We start from the raw sequence: 17,539 nt of genomic DNA, 5'->3' as shown, positions 1-17,539 counted from the left end.
TTGTTAATCTACAACTTGTGTTTTATCAATAAAGTTGTGTGTTTTAAGCAGCAGAAAAAAGACATTGTCATTTTCCTTGAGTTTATGATCTGTTTGAAGAGACAAGGTATATGGAAACAAAAATATATTAACAAAACCAGACCATCCAGTCACAGCCAGATGCATCCCCATCAGTGCTTAGAGACAGCAGAAACTGCTGAATCCACCAGTGCTCAGAGAAGGTTTTACAGAGGAGAGGGACACTAGGACACTCAAAGTAAGCTGGGCTTGAAGGATAAGAGAAAAGCCAGAAGGGCATTCAAGGAGGGAAGAGGGTGGAAGAAAGGCAAGGATCAGGCTGACCTTCCTGGAGTGCAATATGTGGGGAGGCAAGTGAGGGGAGGGCCTGAGAGTTGGGGTGAGTCCTGTCCATGGAACACCCCTGATTGCTACACTGGGGTGTCCAAATAGTAGCCCATTTGACCTCCAAATACTAGCCTATCTAACCCTGGGAGACAACAAAGCCTTTCATGTCCAGAGGAATGACAGGATGCCAGGAAAACCACATGGTGATTTGTGTGCAGGTTGGGTGCCAATTGGGGTGGAGCCAGAATGGTGACTGGAGATTGGAAAACCAGTTAGGAAGTTACCACCATAGTCCAAGCATGAGAGGGTAAAGGCAAGACATTTCAGTGGTATCTCTGGGGATGGAAGCAAGAGACCCTCTGAGCCTCTAGGTGCTGGGTAACATAGAGATTTCTGAGGCCAATTTTCTTTTATGGTTCTATGGGCATTTGTTGGGAACATGTTCTTTTTCTCGGCCAACTCCAGTATATATGTAAGTGGATAAAAGAGTTGCTGCCTTGAAATAATGATAAAGTGCAGTCAAAGAAAGAATGCTTTTTAGTGCTTGCATCAGATTTCTTTTATTAGTTGGTCGGGGTGGGGACTTTAAGGAACTATAGAGAGTGTTGTTGGGATCCACAGAGGAAAAGACCCACTTCTCTCCCACCCCATGGTGTTGGTTGAGGAGAACTCTCAAACTGTGCTGCTGGGAGCACACAAGGTGCTAGGTCCATAGAGATACGTGTTCAAGATGTGCCTGCCCCTCAACTGAATAATTCTGCTTGTGAAATGTTATCCTCAGGATCCCATCATCCATTGGCTTGGATGAAGCTGTGCATTGTTCAAACTGTTTTGAAGGGTGAAAAAGTGAATTGACCCAAGTGTCTCAATATAGACATTTGGCTAACCAAACTAAGGTGTACCTACACACTGAAATATTCTGTAGCTGTTGAAAATGTTAATAGGTGTCTGCATTTAATTACATAAAAATTTAAGCATGTAATATTAAGAGGAAAAGCTGTTTACTGTTTCCACAGTACATCCCATTTTTTAGAACAAAACTTTTATATGCATTAAAACTTCTGAGAGTGTATTCCCAATGAGAATGGTTATCTATGATTAAAATGCTAAAGTATGAATTCAGTGTTTTAATCGTTTTTCTCAATTGTATTTTGTTATATGTAATCTATATTGAGTTTGTTGTGTAATCCATGGGAAGTAATAGTCTTGGGTATGGGTTAGGTGGGAAATAAAGGGGATGATAGCGTGGGAAAATAGGAGGGGTTTATATGGATATGGTTGAAACATACACTGTGTGGCAAGTATTTAGACCAAAAGGAGGAATGTGTTCAAATTATATATGTTTGTCATAGATAATATAACATCAAATGATATGGTATACAATTAAATGTGGGAATATATGCAACATGCTAAATAATGTTGGAACGTATCAGTTAATTACTAGAAGTGGACACCTTCAGTTGAAAGACAGCACTGATACTCTTGGTTTATCATTTTTTCCTAAGGTGTTATTCTATCATACATGAGTGGCATTTAATAAATAGATTTAAAAAATTATTCCTCTGAGGGATAGGGTATTAATTTCACTCTAAGAACTGAAAATTGTTTCTTGATGGGATGTTGTTAATTTTTACAACATTCCTGATTTCTGGGTGACATTATTGTGGTTTTGACATAAAGTCTGTCAATTTTTATCAATATAGGGTTGGTGGAATTCTGTGAATAAATATACATGTTTTTGTGTTTCTCAAGAATCCCATTAATGTCTTGTAAATGTTCACTTTGTATTTCTCTGGTAATTTAAAGAAATACATTATAAATATATTCTATCTCTTTTTTAAAGAGAGAGAGAATTTTAATATTTTTATTTTTTTATTTTTATTTTTTTTTAGTTATTGGCAGACATAACATCTTTGTTTGGATGTGGTGCTGAGGATGGAACCCGGGCCGCACGCATGCCAGGCAAGCGTGCTACTGCTTGAGCCACATCCCCAGCACTCAGGGCATATCCTGATATTTTGATTTCTTCTCATCTAGCAGTTCGAGAGTCTATTTCAGTCCAAACATGTCCAAAGGCAATTTTACACCGATTTATTTCAGTTCGTTAAAAATTGTTAACCAAATAATAATATTTCAAGGATCAGGAAACAGGCTATCTTTTTTTGAATGTTCACATTTTACTTGCCTTGTTCCAAAAGAAATTCCAAGTTTAGATTTGGCAAATTGATGTGATTCAGGCAAGTTTTATGCGTATGACTCTCTTTGGTTTTGCTTTGTTCCCTTGAGAATGGCTTTTAAAATAGTGATAATGACTATTTTCATTGCTAGCTTTTTGCATTAAGTTTACATCACATCTCAGGCTGCCGGTTTTCTGTGTTTAAACTCTGACTCTCCTTACCTTTTACCTAGAGCTGTCTCTGGGCTTTTGTGGAGTCCTGGTGTGCTTTGCCTGAGGTTGTGTTATAAGAAGGATAAGGGATATTGACTTCACAGAGTAGTGTACCTCCATGCTTCACCTTCTGCATTGGGGCCTTCTCAGGCCTTGTGTTAAGGGCTTGGGGGCAATGGGTGTGTTTGAGGAGAGGAATAGGAGGTAGAGGGGAAGGGAGGGAAGGAAGACCTACTGCAGAGATGCCTTTATCCTGACAGATTCATGCAAATGTAATTCCACTTCTCATTGAGAATGGGCTAAGTGTCACTCTCTGACCCTGTTGACCATTAACATCTTAAAAAGTGAGAGGAGCTGTTACAGGAGGGGCTTTGTTTGGGCACAGAGCCTCCTCAATTATTGAGCCTTTCTAAGCTTCTGGAGGACATAACATGCTATCAAGTGAAATGGGGTTTCTTATTGATGATGATTTATGGTACTGTAAGAAATAGATTTATCAAGCAGATCAGATTCTTAGTGTTTGCTTTTTAGAACATTCCCTCCCTAAGATCCATTTACATCAGAATTCAAATTGTCATAGAAGGTTTTTTCTTAGTGCTCAGGGAACTTAGCCAACTTAGGTAGATGCTGGTGTCTTCGAAATAGAAGTACCTGATGAATATCTAATTTATTTAGTTTTATTTTTGTTTTTTTCCTTATAAATGATTATTGCAGGTAATCAAATATTATTTATCATTACTTTATAACTTCTAGGTGTTTCATCATACTAGGAATCTCTAGGACATTCTCTTCAATATTTTTTATTAACACATTTTAATGTTTTTACTTTAAAAATTAACTGTTATATAGAATAATGTATATATACACTAATGTATATTACAAAGTAGACATCTGTTCTCAACACATCTTTTCCGACTGCATACTTTGTGAAGAATGCATTCTCATTACCCTTCTTTGATTATTTTTCTTCATGAATATAAACGTAAGTTTTATGTTTGCTACTTTTGAGATACAGTGTACTGAGTTAATATCGGTGAAGTCCTTTATTACCGAGCTCATTTTATTGAAACTAAGTTTAATCATTTGAGTGGTTTCTTAGCTCAGAACTAGAAAACAGAGCGTGGGCAGATGTTTACTGGGTGTTACTTTTGGGGGCTATATAAGACAAATCGTCAAGAGGAACTAGGTATGGGAATATCAAAAGCAAACAACAGGTTGAGTTATCCATCTGGATATAACTTTTTAACAAAAATACAAACACAAATGATTATCTTCAGTGGATTTCTTCAGTAAGGATGTAAAAATTACTGCATCTAAAACAAGTTGAAATGGAAGGAGTTAAAAATCATTCTTTTTTTTTTCTGTCAGTTTTCTTTTTGTCTTTTATTTCTTGTTGTGGTTCAGGCAATCGAACCCAGGGCCTTGTACAAGCTAGGCAAGCACTCTACCACTAAGTCATATCCCAGCCCTCTGTCAGTTCTCAAGAAAAGCCAGTTGGTACTCCATAGAATATTAACTTTATTTTACTTCTATGGGTCTAATATGGCTAGTTTACAGCTGCAATACTCTTTCCTTATTAGATAATACTGTGTTATTTGATTCCTCAAGTTGCAACTGTAACCACAGGGGGTATTTCTTCTGACCAGGAAGCAAGGCAGTTGATCCGGGTTTAGGATTGAAGGTGGAATCCAGTGGATCTGGGATGGCACATAAATTGAGTTAGGAAAGGTTTTGATAATCATATTGTGTTGTGAGTCCATTAGGAAGAATCCCAAGACACCATGGGTTAGTATATGATATACTTTGGGCTATGAAAAGTCTACAATTTGTAAAAAGTGGTCTGGACCAAAAATGTGGAGTCAGTAATTAAAGTATTCATAATATCTTTTGTCAAAGGAAATATGACAATAATTATGCTAATCAGTGCACTTGAGCATTTTTTTATGATGCTGGGGATTGAACCCAGGGCTTTGTGCATAAGAGATAAGCACTCTACTAATTGAGCTATGTCCCACATTTGAACATTTTAAAAATATGCCAAGTAATCCTGTTCTCCAAGCTCATATTGCCATTTGTACCTTGCAACCAAAGACAAAACAGACATTGATGTGCTAAATAATGTAATTAAATCTTAAAGACATGAGCAGTTTTGGTATCAAGATTTTTTTTCATCATCAAGTTGTTTTCAATAACTTTATTTTGTTTATTTATTTTTTTATGTGATTTTGAGGATTGAACCCAGTGCCCCACACGTATGAGGCAAGAACTCTACCATTGAACCAAAAGCCCAGTCCCTCATCATCAAGTTTTGATATTAAGGTTGTATGACATAATTTTTCACTTACACAATAGTCTCTTTTGATAAAGATAAATTTATCAATATTTTCTTTCATTTTATTTTATTATTTTAAATAAATTTCCCATACTCTAATTTCATGAAGATTGCATATGCTATATCCTGGAAACTTTATTGTTTTGTCTTTTGCATTTAGATTTATATTTCACCTGGAATTCATTTTTGTGTATGTTGTGAAGTAGGAGTCAAGATCCCATTTTCCCCCATATATGACTGACACAACATGATTTCTTGAGAAGACCATTCTTACCCCACCATACTGCAGAGTCAACTTTGTGATTAATTATGTTACTACATATAAATATATCTATTTCTGGACTTCCTATTCTTCTGTCCATTGGTCTATTTGTTTATCTTTGCACCAATATCCTCGCACCCTGTCACAGTTTCATAATTAATGTAGTTTTGTAATATAACTTTCTGCTGATAGAAATCATCTTTGTTGTTCTTTTCTAAGATTGTCTTAGTTATTTTTGACTTTTTGCATTTCCATATAGATTTTGAAAATAAGCTTGACAAATCACAACACACACACACACACACACACACATACATGCACACATACACACACAGTGATTGCACTGAATCTGTAGGTTAATTTGGGGAGATTAATATATTTACAATATTGAATTTTCTAGTCCATAACATAGTCTGCCCTTTCATTTATTTAGAACTTCTTTAATTTCTTTATTTCTTTTTTTTAGAGAGAGAGAGAGAGAGAGAGAGAGAGAGAGAGAGAGAGAGAGAATTTTTTAATATTTATTTTTCAGTTTTCGGTGAACACAACATCTTTATTTTTATTTTTATGTGGTGCTGAGGATCGAACCGAATGCCCCACAATTGCCGGGCAAGTGTGTTACTGCTTGAGCCATATCCCCAGCCTTTTAATTTCTTTTAACAATGTTTTGTAGTTTTCAGATATCAGATTTCATGGTTTTGTCAATATTCTAATGGTGTAGAATTTAACATTTCATTTTCATGTTGTTTGCTGCTGATATATTGGAATATAGCTGATTTTTAAAAATTGTATTTGTTTAAAATGAATTATTTTAACTGATACAAAAAAATCTCCTCACAAAATTTGTACTTATTAATAATGGTATACCATGTGATGTTTTGATACATGTACATATTGTGCAATCAGGATAAACATATTTATCTCTTCAAATATTCATCACTTCTATATTTTGGAAACAGAATCCTTTTTTCTTTTGAATTATACAGTATGCATTTGCTACCTACAGTAACCCTACTGTGTAAATGCACACTAGGACTTCTTACTCCTATCTCACTACATTAATATACATTGACCAACCTTTCCCCATCCTATCCCCCTACTTTCCCAGAATCTAATAAACACCATTCTCCTTTCAATTTCCATGAGATCATATTTTTAATATTCTACGTATGAGTGAGATCATGTAGTACTTTGTCATTGTGTGCTTGGCTTATTTAACTTAATGTAATTTGTCCAAATTCATCCATGTTGCTGCAAACAAGATTTCTTTCTAAGGGCCAAATAGTATTCTATTGTGCGTATACTTCTTTTTTTTTTTTTAAAAAAATATTTTTTTAGTTGTAGTTAGGCACAATACCTTTATTTTATTTACTTATTTTGATGTGGTGCTGAGGATCGAACCCAGGGCCTCACATGTGGCAAGCAAATGCTTTACCGCTGAGCCACAACCCCAGCCCTGTGCATATACTTCTTTATCCACTCATCTATTCATGGAAACTTAGATGGATCTTGGCTATGGTGACTAGTGTTTCAGTAAACATGGGAATACAGATGTCCCTTTAACATAGTGATTTCATTTAATTTGGATATATTCCCAGCAATGGGATTGCTAGATCATGGGATAGCACTCTTTTTAATTTTTTGAGAATGTTCCATATTGTTTTCCAAAATGGTTGTACTAATTTACATTTCCAGTAACAGTGTACAAGTATTCCCTTTTCTCTAAATTTTTACTAACATTTTGTCTTTTCAATAAGCCATTCTAACAGATGTGTGGTGGTGAAAATATTTCATTGTAGTTTTAATTTGCATTTCTCTGATGTTTACTGATGTTGAGAATTTTTTTGTATACCTGTTGGTCATTTGTATGTCTTTTGACAAATGTCCATTCAGGTCTTTTGTCCATTTTTTAAAAAATTGGGTTGTTTTCTTACTGCTGAGTCGTTTGAGTTCCTTATATAATTTGGATATAAACCCCTTGTAAAAAATCATTATCCAAAGTATACGTATGAAGACATGAATTGGTGTCAACATAATTTATATACAACCAGTGATATGAAAAGTGGTGCTATATATGTGTAATAAGAATTGTAATACATTCCAATGTCATTTATTTTTTTTAAAAAAATCAATAAAAAATAAACCCCTTGTCAGATGTATGGTTGTCAAATATTTTCTCCCACTATATAGTTTGTATTTTCAATCTATTAATTGTTTCCTTTGCTGTGCAGAAGATTTTTAGTTTGATGTAATCCCATTTTTTTTCTCCTTTTTTTTTTGCCCGAAGTTTTGGGCTCAGATTTTAAAAGTCATTGCCCAGAGCAATGTTATAATGTTATGGAGCTTTTTTCCTATGTTTTATTCCTATTGTTTTATAGTTTCAGGTTTTACATTTAAGTCTTTAATCCATTTGAGTTTATCTTTTCTGCAGTGTTGGGGATTAAACCCAGGGAGACTCTACCACTGAGCTCCATCCCAGCCCCTTTCATTTATTTATTTATTTATTTTAAGCTTTGAAACAGGGTCTCACTAAGCTTCCCAGGCTGGTCCTGTACTTTCAGTTCTCCTACCTCAGCCTCCTGAGTAGCTAGGATTACAGGTATGCACCAACACACCTGGCTTGAGTTGATTTTTGTTTATAGTGTGAGATGAGGGTCTAATTTTATTCTTTATATGGATAGCCAGTTTCTTTTTTTTCTTTTCTTTTTTTTTAAACAATGGAAGAAATTGATTTATTGAAATATGAAAATAGCAGCTTAACAACCATGTTTTGAGGGAACAAAGGTGAGATTATAACAGAAACTCCATCTCAATTTAAATCCCACAACAATCATTTAGAATATATATGTGTGCACACACATGCATATGTGTGTGTATGTGTTCTGAGCTCATATATTTTATGTACCATAAAGACATAAAAAGAAAATTAAAATCACTATCCACAGCACATTTTATTAAAGTGTGTCTATTCCCCATTGTGTGTTCTTGGTACCCGTGTCAAAAACCAATTAGCCCTATATACATGAATTTATTTCTAGTATTTGTTCTATTCCTTTGCTCCACATGTTCATTTTTATTCCAATGCAATGTGCTTTTGATAATTGTAACTGTGCAATGATGCTTCTACATTTGATATTTTTGCTTAATATTCCTTTGGCTGTTGGGGGTTCTTTCATTTCTTATGAATTTTAGGACTTTTTTTTCTATTTTTGTGAAAAATGACATTGGGGTTTTGATAAATATTGCATCAAATCTATAGATTGCTATGAGTAGTCTGGACATTATTAACTATAAATTCATCTAGTCCATGAACACCTGATGTTTTTCCATTTATTTGTGTCTTCTTTAATTTCTTCATGAATGTTTTTAGTTTTCAGTTGTACAAGTGCTTTATCTCCTTGGCTAAATGTGTTGCTAAATACAATTTTTTTGGTAGCTATTGTAAATGAAATTATTTTCTTGATTTCCTTTTCTGACAGTTCATTGTTTATGTATAGAAATGTTACTGATTTTTGTTATTGTTTAATTGATTACTTTTAACAATTTTGGTGGTGACTTAAGGTTTTCTATAGATAAGATCATGTCTTCTACCAACAGGGACAACTTTAACTTCTTCCTTTCCAATTGGTTTCATGTTATTGATTCCTTGTGCCTAATTGCTCTGGCTGGAACTTCTAGTACTATGTTGAATAGAAGTAGTGTGAATAGATATCCTTGTCTTGTGCCTGATCTAAGAGGAAATTCTTTCAACTTTTCACCATTGGCTCTGATATTAGCTGAGTGTTTGCTCATATATGGCATTTATTGTGTTGAGTTACATTCAGTCTGTATATAATTTGTTGAGTTTTTATAGTGAAAGGGAATTGAATAATGTCAAATGCTTTTTATGTATCTACTGAGATGATCATTTGGTTTCTGTTCTTCATTTTTTTTTTTTTTTGGCCTGGAGATTGAACCCAGGGACACTCTACCACAGAGTTATATTTACATCCCTTTTTATTTTTTTGAGACTGGGTCTTGTTAACTTTCCTAGGCTGGCCTCAACTTGAGATCTCACTGTTTCAGCCTCCCAAGTATCTGAGATTATAGCATGCACCACTGCATATAGCTGCTTCATTCTGTTAATGTTGTATATTACTTTGATTGATTTGTATATGCTGATCCATTTTTACATACTTGGGGAAAAATCTTACTTGATAATTTGAATGATCTTTTTAGATGCATTGAATTTAGCTTGCTAGTATTTCGTTTACTATGTTCAACAGGGATGTTGCCTGTAGTTTTCTTTTCTTATAGTATGACTTTGGATGAGGGTCATGCTGGTTTTCTAAAATGAATTTGGAAGTATTCTGTTTTTCAATTTATTGAGAGTTTGAGAAAGATTGATATTAGTTCTTTAAATGTTTGGAAGAATTCAGCAGTGAAACTGTCAGGTTCTGGGCATTTCTTTGGAGACTTTTTACTACTAATTTAATATCTTGATACTCATTATTAGTATGTTCAGATACAGGCCTGTATCTGTGCAAACCAACCTGAAGTTTGTGTTCATAGAAGCTGACCTGGTCCTGGGGTGGAACTGGAGCCAGATTCTACAGGGGCACCCCTGAGTCCTGGATCCATGAGGGCTGGCCTGGAGCCTGGAACTTCAGGGGTGGTCTTGCAAGTCTCAGACCTCCAGGTCAAGCCTTGGAACCAAGGTCCAAATGGTTGCGGTTATAGGGAATGGCCTGGTACTGGGCAAACCTGGAAACTGTGTCCATTAGTGCCTGTGGCCAGGTGTGCCAACCTGGTGCTGGTGTAGGCCTGAAGTCTGGGCCTGTGTGATTTGACCAGGCTTTGGAGCCTGGAGTCACAGGGCTGGCTTTATGACCAGCCTTGCAGAGGCCAGGTACTAGAGCCTTTCCGGAGCCTGGAGCTGCTGAGGATAGCCTGGTGGTGGAGCAGGCCTAGAGACTGAGTCTTCCAGGTGGGCTTGGAGACCAGAGTATGTTGGCCTGCCTGTACTGAGTTTTACTGGAATGGGCCTAGTGTGGGATCCAAGACAATGTCTAGTGCTTACTTCTCTTTCCTGCCCCCACCAGCAGAGGGTGTCTCTCTTCATGCTGTGTGCCCTAGGTTTGGAGAAGGGGTGATGTGGATAATGTAAAAATATCCTTCCTACTCTCTTCAAAGAGTCTTTTCTTATTTCTGTACTACATCCAGGTGCTTTAATTCTTCACCTGTTTTCCTTAGCTCAAATGGAGTTATTTTCACATGTGGATAGTTCAAGTGAATGTTTCTGTGGACAGAGGTGGTGGTGGGAGTATCAAAGTTGGGAAATCCTATTCTACCATCTTGGTGACATCTGCTAGGGTGGTTGTTTATAAAAAATATAATCACTGATTCAACAGTTTACTTGTTATGGTCTATTATCTACAGAAAGGAGTTTTTTTCTTTTTTCTTTTTTTTAAATATAAAACATTAATAGATGTGTTTTGTTAGTTTATGTGAGATTTTTTTCTATGTCTTGAGTCACTAACAAATTCTTTTTGGTGATTTGTGTGTTTTGGGGAATTTTTTATTTCACCTAGGTTATCTAAGTTTTTGGTATATAATTGCTGTAAACATTCTCTTATACTTCTTTTTTATTTATATAATATTTACAATAATATCCTCAGATTTATTTTTGATTAGTAATATTTGTGTCTTATCTTTCTGTCAGTCTACCAAAAGTTTTGTCAGTTTTATTTTTTCTAAAAGAACCAACTTCTAGTTTCATTGATTCTGTCTATTGTTTTACCATTCTCTCTATTATTGAACTCCACTGTAATTTTCTAACTTATTTTTTTTTCTGTTAGTTTTGGTGTTAGTTTCATTTTTCTTTCGAATTCCTTAATGTAAAATTAGATTATTAATTTGTTATATTTTTCTTAATGTAGACACTTACTGATATAAATTTCCCTTCATCTATGCTTTTGCCATCTCTCAAATTTTGGTGTATTGTGTTTTTAGTTTCATTCATGTTAAAATACTTGTTAAATTTCACTTTTAATGTTTTTTAACCCATTAGTTATTTAAGAGTATGTTGTTTACTTTTCAGAGATTTGTGAATTCTCCACTGCCTTCTGTTATTGATTTTTAGTTTCATTCCACTCCATTGTAGTCAAAGAAAATCCTTTGTATGGTTTCAATATTTTCAATTTTTAGACTTGTTTTATCCTAACATATGGCTTATTTTGAAGAATATTCCACAATAGAAAAGATTATGTATTCTATTGTTGTTGGGTGCAGCATTGTATATATACTTGTTGGTCTAATTCATTTATGATTTTGTTGTGCAGAAACTTTTTAGTATTATGTAGTCCCACTTTTCTAATTTTTCTTTTTTTCTTCATGCTTTTGGTGTCATATCCAAGATATTATTGCCAAGCCAAATGTCATGAAGCTTTTCCTATATTTTTCCTTCTAGATATTTTAGACTTTTCTTTTTTAAAGAAGTTGTTATTTTTTTGGTACTGTAGATTGAACCCAGGAGCACTTACCACTGAACTACATCCTGGACCTTTTTTTTAAAAAAAAATTTGAGACAAGATTTTGCTAAGTTGCTTAGGGCCTCACTAAGTTGCTGAGGCTGGCTTTGGATTGTGATCCTGCCTTCACCTCCCAAGTGGCTGGGATTACAGAAGTGTTCCACCATGCCCAGCTAGAGTTTTCTTTAATGAATTTGAGATGATTTTTATTTCTTGTATAAGATAAATGTTCAATTTCATTGTTTTGCTTTGGCTATCTAGTTTTCTAACACCTTTTGTTGAAGAGACTTTGCTTTCCCCATTGCACAGGCATGATGCCCTTGTTGAAAATGAAATCAGTATTTGAACCTCTAACAACATGTTTAGTTTTGTGGGTCTTTTAGATTTTAGATAAACAGAATCACATCATAATATTGTTTTGTAATTTTGTTGCTAACATTGTCTGAGATTAACCCCTACTGCTCCATATAGTACTTACTGTCATTTGTGAATATAACTATCACTTATGAACATATTGTTATTGTATTTTTCTATCCTACTGCTGATGGATACTTAGGTTGCTCCCAGTTTACAGCTATTATGAACAGTGCTGCTATAAACATTCTTTTAAAAGTCTTTTGGTGAACATATGCATGCATTTCTGTTAGGTATTAGGTCATAAATTATGTATGTTTTTTCTCTGAAAACAAAATTAGCGTTTGAAAACTGAAATGCAGTGATTTCTGCAAGGTAAATGCTACTTTATGGGGGGGTCTTATCCAAGATACAGCTGTGTTCATCATGTCCCACTGTTAAGGTACCTTAACATTTGATATTGTAACTACAATTTGTTTTGCCTTAAATCCTACTCTACAAAATAACCTGCAGTGGCATTTTAGCAAACATCACTCCAGAAACCTCCCTATATACATAAAAGCATAAACAAACATTATTAACAAGCCTGTATTTTCAAGAAAAATCAACAGAGATAAGAAATAAATATTGAAAATATCTCCATCTCACTTTTTTGTGGGGTCCAAGCAGAATGATGCATATTAGTGGCTGAGGGTAGGGAAAGTAAGGAGATGTGCTGCTGTCCTGTATTCTAAGAGAAGACAAAGAAATAGAAATAGACAGGTACTCCAAAGAAGGTATATTTTCTCCCTGGAAATCAGACAAAGGTAAAATATAACCAAATGTAAATGCACTTTCTTTTGGCTTCTAGCCTTGGCAAATAAATAAATGAGTGGCATTCTGGTGTGTTGGGGGCAAGAGAAAATGGCAGGTACATTTTTGCATTACTGTTGGTAGGAGGGGATTTGGGGGACCATGGCTCATTGGTGATGTTGGTGACATATGTCTCAAGTGATCAAGAACACTTGAGAGGTGAAGTATGTTTTGATTCTGCAATCAGCTCCCTGTTAATAGGTGCGTGAAGAAGATTCTGTTCTGGTTAAGAAGTGCAAGTTGGTGTTGTAAGAATGATCACCTGGAAGGACAGATTCAAGATTATATAGAATCAGCTTCTCCTACAGGCCTGCCCAATCTACTGGCTCATTTCAGTTCTCTAAAGGATACATGGGACCAGGAAGAGAGATGTTATTGGGGATCCATGAATGAGAGATGGAAAACGTCCAGACAGTCTTGAATCAGTAAAAGAATACTAGCCTACCACCCCACATTAAAAGTTCATCAAACTACTGAAAGAGGTTGTTTTGCCTGTCTGTCTGTAGAGGGTAGCAAAACCCAATGGAAAGGAAGAGGAAGCCAATGACAGGATATTTGGTACACACTGAAGAAACTTGTGTTAAGGAAATATCAGGCTTGAACCTGTCACAGACAGTAGACGCAAGTACTAAACCAAAACTTACTCTTCTACTGTATTCAGAAATCCTGTAATCACATGCTTTTTGGCTCTGGGTAAGCAGGTCAATATTTATAAAGCAGAAATGGGGATACGGTAAGGTAGAGCAAAAAAATAGGCATTTGTAGAGGGACAAGATGACAAAGTACCAGAAGGACAAGGTAGATGCTGAGCTTGAGACATAAATGGTAGACTTCAAAGCTACCATTTAGGCAGATTGCGCCTGAGTCTTATGTACCAGTGCATCTAAAATCCCCATTCTCTATTGTCTCTCTACCTGTACACAAAAATACAGGAAGGGGAGGGAGAAAATTCCTCCATATAGTGCCATATACCTGGAGATAAGGGGTGAGTGTGGGGTGTCAGAGTCAGAATACAGGGTCCAGAGGTAACTCAGATTCTCCTTCTGCCAGGCTTTATTCTACTCTTTTTAACTTTGGTGCTGGAAAGAGGCATGTACTGTACCTCAGGAGAACTGCAGAAATGAGCTAAAAAGGAGGTAAATAGCAGAGGAGAAACATTTGAAAATTAAGATTCTAACTCAAGAAAGAGAGATACATATACCCCCTTATCGTGTGTGTTGACTTGTATTTCTGATATATCATTTCATATCAAAGCTCCATGTATATTAATAAGAATCTAAAGCCATATGGGATGGCAATATAAAGCTTGTGACTGGCGGGGGGCGGGAGTGGTAACAATATGATTCCTAGAACATCACCACTAGATGAATTTTCTAGAATAAGACCCAATTGTGCCTTGTTGAAGATGTATTATGTCTACAAATTATGAATTACAGAAACATGTAAAAGTTGGCTCTAGAAGTTGCTATAGTTACTTCCCCACTAAACACAAGAAGATGGAATCCAGTAAGAAAAGACCAGAAGAGTGGGTCATTTCAGACCAGGGAGAGGACAAGTACAGTCTTTGATCAGGAGTTAAGGGTGCAAAAAAAGCCAAGTCCAGAGGGTGAAGTAAACTTCAATGATAGCCAAAAAAGGATCCAAGGACTCACAGAGAGGATACTTTACCAATAAATAAGAATAACATTTTTTTAAATAAAAAGGATAATTTGGGGAGGGGTGATACTGAACACAATAAAAGTGTCAGTTGAATCTAGACCTCTCCAAGTGTCCTTCTATTCAGGGAAAAAAGTTGTTTGCTGAGCCCAAGGATGCTGTTTTTTCACTTAGCCAGGATATCAGGAATCATTTGGCCAACCTTTCCATCTGTGGAAACACACTCCCCACCCCCCACCCCACTGTGAGGGAGGAAGCTTTGTGTGCCCCAGGTAACTTGAATGCCAGTACTGAAAATCAGGGCCAGATTAAGATGTTCATCAATGAAGTGTGTCAGGAGACTGTGCCACGTAGCTGCAACTCATTTCTGCAGCAGGCCGGATTAAATTTGTTAATAGGCATGACAGTTATTAATAACATGCTTGCCAAGTCCGTTTCAGACTTGAAGTTTCCTTTGATACCCGAAAGAAGTGGCTGTGCTAAGGTTCAGGTTTTAGAACCGCTGATGGGTTTGTCTGAAAAGCCACTCTTGGCAGGGGAGTTGCTGGGTGCCCAGATGCTGTTCTCATTCATGTCCCTCTTTATCAGAAGTGCAAACAGAGAGGTTCTCCTGGAAACCCTCACCCCTTAAATAGCCTTCTGGGACAGAATGGGACTGACTCCACACAAACCCTGCTAGGTTTGCAGATGTCAAAGAATCTGCAGTGGGTGCTACTGAGGATCCAGCCCCAGGCAGTCACCCCATCACCGGGGGTCACTGGGGCTGGGTGCACGTTCCAGAAGCTAGACTGAAGACCACACTCTTTTTGGCCAGGCAGGGCTCCCCCGTAGAGCTTTGGGTAATTCCTTGATTTTGCAGTCTGCAGGCATTGTGCATTGTAAATTACTCCCTTGCAGCCCTCTTGATGCAGTAAAGGGATCACTGTGGCTCGCCTGCTGCAGATAAGGGACATCAAACTAGAGTACCACCAGTGCTCGCTTGCCTGTGATGGTCTCCCTGCCCGAGAGGGACCGCTTTGCAGAGGCCAGGCCCATCTGGGAGCTCGTGCTGAAAATGCATCTGCCGCTGCCTACATTGAAGTGTTTTCCTTTTCTCTTTCTTCGACACCAGCCCATGGATGGCGAACCTGTTCATCCACAAAGTGCACTCCCCTTGTATCCATTGTACTGACTTAACTTCCTCCGCCCAAGTCTGCATCTGTGTGTATCATCAATAAACTTGTGTGCTTTGATTGGCAAAAAGAGAGAGACATGGTCCTTGTCCTTGAGCCTGCAGTCTGCACGAAGAGAAAGGCCTGCATGCACAATAAATGCCAGCTGACCGGGGGTGGGGGCTGCTCTCTGACAGATGCACACTTGTCAGTGCTCACAGGAGACAGGGGCAGAAAGGGGCGGCTGTGCTCAGCAGAAGCTCCAAGAAGGGAGATGGGGGCAGGGTCGACAGGTGGGGGACAGGGAGGTTGGGGGAATGCTGATGGAATGTTGAGTGAACTGGGAAAGACAGCACTCTCCAAGCAGGACACAGGGGTGCCTGATGCAGAGGAATCCCGCAATAAAGGTGATTGTGATTCCTTGACTGCCAGCCTAGAGAGGAAGGCCAGTGTCCTTGGTGTTTGTGCATTGCTTATGGTGGTGGTCGATGGTGGGGATTGTGGTGGGGGCAGTGGGGGAGGCTCCCTGTCACGCATCCATGCACATCCAGTGCATAATTATCACAGTAAAGATTGCCACTTGCCCAGGGCCTACTTGACCTCTCTTTCCCCTGCAAAGCTGCTGTCAGACCTGCTTCCAGCCCTCCTCCCTGTCTTGGGAACCCAAGCACTGCTTCCTGGCAGGGTGAGAGGGTTTTCTGCTGCTTCATTTGGGTGAAACTCCTCTCCTCTCTTTGTATGTCGGGTGGGACCCAGGAAGGGAATAGGGGAGCCCTCCAGGAACTCCCTGTGGGGGTGGTAGGGCAAATGTGAAGGGTGCTTGGTGCAACCAGCCTCGGCCTATCCATCCATCTGGACACACCTCCATACCATCCCTCCAAGGTCCCTGCACCCCTGTGAGGAAAGGAAGTGCCCCTCCGTGCATGCAGAACCATGGGTCCAAAGGGCTGGCCAACTCATTCTGCCACACTGTCCCCAACATGTCCAGGCCCCTCCCAGGAATTCTCAGCCCCTGTCGCCAAAGTCGCATTCTCTGTGGGTTTGTGATGTGCACGGCAGTGGTCTCCTTCCTCCGAAGCCACGATTTCCCTTGGATGGTGCTGTTTCTGTGCCATGTGCCCTCTCCCTCCCGGAAGGTGTCTCTGAGATGCTGCCGTGGGTCACCGTGCCCTGGCCAGCAGTGGCCTGCCTGCCTGCAGGGTGTTCTGCCTTCTGCCTGCTCTCCTCCACACAGAACTTTGTTTCCTTTTCATTTTTTCTTTTCCTTTCCACTAGAGTTTGGTTGGGTTCCAGGTGGGTTAGAACTTTGCTGCTTGCACCGTGTGCCCCAAACTCTATGCTGACTTGGGCACCTTCCGGTTCTGCCTACCAACTCTGGGAAGCCCTCCAACTGGGAATGGGGATGCTGCATCTCCTCATCCTGCACCTGGGATGGCCGGCAAGAGACCTGTGGGCGCTGCCACACCACACCCCCATGGAGGCTCATCCCCACCCCTGACCGCAGGCCTCCTTGGCTGACCCTGGGGCCCTGTCTTATCTCCCAACAGCAGCTGACAGGACCACCCATTCCTCCCAGGTGAGCCACAGGTAGGCCGGGGCGTCCATTTGACAAGGAGGATTTCCCTGCAGACAGTGCCTTCATCCTCTTTTCCCTGTCCAGCCTGCCTTGCCAGTGCTGCCTTCAGTGAC

The 17,539-nt window shown here is 38.4% G+C and overlaps 1 pseudogene; it reads left to right on the top strand.

Moving 5' to 3' along the window:
- Nucleotides 1–9,946: 9,946 nt before the first annotated feature.
- LOC143638590 (protein ARMCX6 pseudogene) lies at nucleotides 9,947–15,863 on the top strand (annotated as a pseudogene).
- The last annotated feature ends 1,676 nt before the right edge of the window (nucleotides 15,864–17,539 follow it).

Source organism: Callospermophilus lateralis, chromosome X, assembly GCF_048772815.1.
Source record: "Callospermophilus lateralis isolate mCalLat2 chromosome X, mCalLat2.hap1, whole genome shotgun sequence".
NCBI classification, from domain to species: Eukaryota; Metazoa; Chordata; class Mammalia; order Rodentia; family Sciuridae; genus Callospermophilus; species Callospermophilus lateralis.
The sequence above is the reverse complement of the archived record's forward strand: the minus strand, read 5'-3'. Positions and strand labels throughout refer to the sequence as shown.